This window comes from Xenia sp. Carnegie-2017, unplaced genomic scaffold (genome assembly GCF_021976095.1).
Source record: "Xenia sp. Carnegie-2017 unplaced genomic scaffold, XeniaSp_v1 HiC_scaffold_24, whole genome shotgun sequence".
In the NCBI taxonomy this organism is placed as follows: Eukaryota; Metazoa; Cnidaria; class Anthozoa; order Malacalcyonacea; family Xeniidae; genus Xenia; species Xenia sp. Carnegie-2017.
Genome location: NW_025813487.1, coordinates 3,980,406 through 3,986,405, shown reverse-complemented (window position 1 = coordinate 3,986,405; position 6,000 = coordinate 3,980,406).

Genomic DNA, 6,000 nt, shown 5'->3' with positions numbered 1-6,000 from the left:
TGTATATCATGCTGTATATCGTAACGTGTATATCGTAACGTATATATCGTAACGTGTATATCGTGGCTGTATATATCATAAACGTATATCGTAACGTGTATATCGTAACATGTATATCGTAACATGTATACCGTAATGTGTATATCGTAACGTGTATATCGTAACTAACATATGTAACATGTATATCGTAACTGTATTATCGTAACATGTATATCGTAACGTGTATCGTATCGTAACGTGTATATCGTAACGTGTATATCGTAACGTGTATATCGTAACATGTATATCGTAATGTGTATATCGTAACGTGTATATCGTAACGTATATCGTAACGTGTATATCGTAATATTATTATATCGTAACATGTATATCGTAACATGTATATCGTAACATGTATATCGTAACATGTATATCGTAACGTGTATATCGTAACGTGTATATCGTAACGTGTATATCGTAACGTGTATATCGTAACATGTATATCGTAACGTGTATATCGTAACGTGTATATCGTAACGTGTATATCGTGTGTATAATAACATATATCGTAACATGTATATCGTAACATGTATATCGTAACGTGTATATCGTAACGTGTATATCGTAACATGTATATCGTAACGTGTATATCGTAACATTATATCGTAACATGTATAATAACATATCGTAACGTGTATATCGTAACGTGTATATCGTAACGTGTATATCGTAACATTTATATCGTAACGTATATATCGTAACGTGTATATCGTAACGTGTATATCGTAACATGTATATCGTAACGTGTATATCGTAACGTGTATATCGTAACGTGTATATCGTAACATTTTTATCGTAACGTGTATATCGTAACGTGTACATCGTAACGTGTATATCGTAACGTGTATGTCGTAACATTTTTATCTTAAAAGTTCAATGAGCCCTACTTGCAGCATTGCAATTTTGTTTATAAACGTTTAGTAAAATTAGTAAAAAGTAACGAGTGAAAGCCAGCTATTTTCTCACAGCAGTTGACATCTTTTATTGACATTTTTTTAGCTAATATGGGTGTTTTTCATGATTATGGTTCAAATTATAAAAATAGACCATCGGGATCGTTTTTGAATATCTCATGCAGTTACTCATAGCTATAAGTTAATTTTAAAGCTCATCTACTCAACTTAAAAACCACAAGACATGGATCATGTTTTTCCACTCGCTTGTTTTCCATCTTCGTAGATTATCGTCCAATCATTTCAATATTAATGTTCACATGTACAAATGCCGTTAGCCAATGTCCATCCAATATGTTTGTACCATTTCATACACAAAGTTATCAACGTAACCAATCGAGGGGCTACTGGTATTATGAATCACCATTTCGATAGATTACTATTTACAATGCACTCTTATGGTAACTTCAAGCTAAGGAAAAGGGATCACTTCAATACCCCAGTTATATCATCACTCAAAGAATGCTTAGTGCAGCTTAGATCTCCTATGAATGTCAGCTGACCACCTTTAGGTGGGCTTATATAACAATGGGGCCCATCATCATTATATGAACAAACAACTGACATCCACAAAAAATCCAAACTACAAATGAACATTCTTGGCCATGAATCACCATGACACATGAGTAATGACAAACTAGTAAGAGTAATTGAAGTGAATGACACAGGTGGTAAAGGGACTTTCACAACTCCATCCATGTGGGATCTACAATATAAGAAAATATGAAACACATGTACGACATTTCGTGATGAAGAACTCTTCATATGACGTTACTTTGCGTTTTTAAATTCTTAATCAGATATATTGAGAATGAGCAAATTGTTATATGTTTTCTGTTTGACTATCCAAATGGTAGAACATTCACATTGCACAAATAGCTTTAGTTGGTTAAGTTTGAAAGATGTAACAAGTTTCAAACGATCAAAGGCTTTACATCGTTATCAAAGCATTTTACACTGAAAGCTTTCATATTACGAGTCCTACACTTAAGACTAGTTGATTATTCCATGCAACTCATACTTCAGTAATCCATCAATAAAAAGACAAAATTCACCTTTCTTTCTACAACGTTTAAGTGACTAACTTCTTGTTGTTAACATTTGCTTAATTTACGTCATGACTAAAATTTTTTTTTTGATTGGCTCCTTAGGATCTTTTCACTTTTCAGTAAGACAATAAGTAATCCTTCTACGTATTTGAACAAAAAATTCATTAGAATCTACAGTTTTTTTGGCGTTTTAATGTCGTTATGCAAAGCAAAGAAGTCAATATGTTGTAGGTTAAGATTCATGAGACGATAATGAATTTATAAACTGGACTTTAATCTTGTCCAAATATTCATTGAATCTTCAATCATATGTTGCTAAGTTAAGTTTAGGAGAGTATTTATGGGCGTTCTGTTTCCCCCGAGGTTCTACTAATAAAAATATAGTAGAGATTCGTAGAAAAATGAGCAAAAAAACAATTACGGCTCTCGTTCATTGCAAGTCTACACCTTAATCTATGAAAACTGCATTTCTATGCATTGAGAGTTTCACAAGAGCAATAGAGATAAATGCAAATACAAAATATCATTTATCGTCAGTTGAGTCACTTACATTTGTAGTTTCCAGCCGTAGGATCTATTTTCATACTTGATTTTGAAACAGGTAACTTCGTGTGTATCATATGTCATAACGGTTTTCCTCTTTCAAATTTCTTTTTGCTGCTGTTATCAACACATAGGATGTAATACTGATAGTATATATCTGCACATCGTGGCTTTCAAATGTTTAAATATGTGTGGTATTTCCTTGTTCAGGAGCATTCAGATATTGGCGGTCTTGATTTTTTATCAACACGTTTAAGTACATCTGTAATCAATTGAGACGTGTTTCGGTAACTAGACTTCGAGGAGAGTTGAAGGCAACAACCTTATTTTGCTTGGCACAATCACCAATCTTTATACTTGTCATCTATTTGTAAAGTCTTGTTCTACCTCATATGACCAACATTTACTTTCCATGACGCCTCGTGGCTTATATGTGGCTTGAAGTGGATGATGTCTTTATAAATAGTGTTAAGCATGTCATTATATGTATTTGTTCCGCATGATTGTTTAACCCTCTGGGAGCCATGCCTTTTCAAAAGTTCTTACACATCCCGTTTGGTGATTGTTGCCTTCGAGCAACAACTGCCTCTATAGGGTTAGAATTCATTGTTTGTACTTGAACAAAATACCAGATATCTATAAAATCTAATTTTTAAAAACAAAACGTATTGTTGCCAAACAAAAGAACTGAGCTCTCCCTTCATTAATATAAGTGAATGCTGGTAACAATTGACCATTTTTCAGCGATATTACGTCAATTATTTATTAATTAAATTATTCCGCACATTAAATAACGCTAATATTATAATTTTGGGCTAGAAGATATTGGTGACGTCAATCCGAACGCCTTTAAACCAGCCTCAGAACCTTAACTTATCCAGACATGACTGCAAGATTCAATGAAGATTTCCTCAAAATTAAAGTCTAGTTTTTAAATTCATTAAGGTCTAATGAATCCTAACCTACTCTACAACATCATGCATCGTTACTTTTGCATAACGACATTAAAACGCAAAAGAAATCATAAGATTCTAACGATTTTTTTATTTAAACGCGTTGAACGTGGTCAAGACGTGGTCTCCTTATATTGACAACTACAGATTGAAAGATTTAATTACAAAATCCTAGTTTAAAGATGATTTGTTTTGTTTTTATTCAAATTATAAAAATTGACCACCGTGATCCTTCATAATAACCTCATATTAATGCAAACAAAATTTAATACTTGTGAACTCATTTAAGTTCTGTAAAACCTGAATCATGTTTTTTCATTCTCTTTTGCATTTGCCTGTTTTCATCTTCATAGAAGAAAGTCATTATAGAATGTAGTCAGTTTTCATAGTCCAATGTAAATGTTCATACATACGTATGACGTTGTACATGTTCTTTTAATAACTTTATATCTTTGTAGAATGTAGTCAGTTTTCATAGTCCAATGTAAATGTTCATACATACGTATGAAGTTGTACATGTTCTTTTAATAACTTTATATCTTTGTAGAATGTAGTCAGTTTTCATAGTCCAATGTAAATGTTCATACATACGTATGACGTTGTACATGTTCTTTTAATAACTTTATATCTTTGTAGAATGTAGTCAGTTTTCATAGTCCAATGTAAATGTTCACACATACGTATGACGTTGTACATGTTTCTTAATAACTTTATATCTTTGTAGAATGTAGTCAGTTTTCATAGTCCAATGTAAATGTTCACACATACGTATGACGTTGTACATGTTCTTTTAATAACTTTATATCTTTGTAGAATGTAGTCAGTTTTCATAGTCCAATGTAAATGTTCATACATACGTATGACGTTGTCCATGTTCTTTTAATAACTTTATATCTTTGTAGAATGTAGTCAGTTTTCATAGTCCAATGTAAATGTTCACACATACGTATGACGTTGTACATGTTTTTTAATAACTTTATATCTTTGTAGAATGTAGTCAGTTTTCATAGTCCAATGTAAATGTTCATACATACGTATGATGTTGTACATGTTCTTTTAATAACTTTATATCTTTGTAGAATGTAGTCAGTTTTCATAGTCCAATGTAAATGTTCATACATACGTATGACGTTGTACATGTTCTTTTAATAACTTTATATCTTTGTAGAATGTAGTCAGTTTTCATAGTCCAATGTAAATATTCATACTTACGTATGACGTTGTACATGTTCTTTTAATAACTTTATATCTTTGTAGAATGTAGTCAGTTTTCATAGTCCAATGTAAATGTTCATACATACGTATGACGTTGTACATGTTCTTTTAATAACTTTATATCTTTGTAGAATAAAGTCAGTTTTCATAGTCCAATGTAAATGTTAATACATACGTATGACGTTGTACATGTTCTTTTAATAACTTTATATCTTTGTAGAATATAGTCAGTTTTCATAGTCCAATGTAAATGTTAAATGTTCATACATACGTATGACGTTGTACATGTTCTTTTAATAACTTTATATCTTTGTAGAATAAAGTCAGTTTTCATAGTCCAATGTAAATGTTAATACATACGTATGACGTTGTACATGTTCTTTTAATAACTTTATATCTTTGTAGAATGTAGTCAGTTTTCATAGTCCAATGTAAATGTTCATACATACGTATGACGTTGTACATGTTCTTTTAATAACTTTATATCTTTGTAGAATGTAGTCAGTTTTCATAGTCCAATGTAAATGTTCAAACATACGTATGACGTTGTACATGTTCTTTTAATAACTTTATATCTTTGTAGAATGTAGTCAGTTTTCATAGTCCAATGTAAATGTTCATACATACGTATGACGTTGCACATGTTCTTTTAATAACTTTATATCTTTCTAGAATAAAGTCAGTTTTCATAGTCCAATGTAAATGTTCATACATACGTATGACGTTGTACATGTTCTTTAATAACTTTATAACATTCCACTTATGGTGTAACTTCCTTATTTAACCAATACAGTACGGATCTCATAAATCGATTTTTATGAACACATTTACCACTCTAAAGTTAAACTATTTAGTGACAAATGGAAAAATCCTTCACATTACAAAGGTTATAAACAGACCTGTTGATTTCATCCATAAATATTTCTTACTTCGCCAGTAAATATACAATACTTACATTTTATCTCTATAAAGTTAAAGCGACCTGACTTACGTTAACGTAAACACATACGAACTTAAATATTTTAACGCTTCTGAAATTAAGTAAGGGCACAGAGTAATGATTATACAGAAGGGTCACTCAGCTGTACAACGCGTCCTCATGTCGGCCATTATTCTAGTCAGATGATTAGGATTTCTCATTTGTTTCCAACCATTAAAATTACATGATGTCAATACTGAATAATGGAATTCAAGTATATTTTGACTTAAGAAATAACTTCGGATCATTTTAAAGGCTTGGAAAAAGTC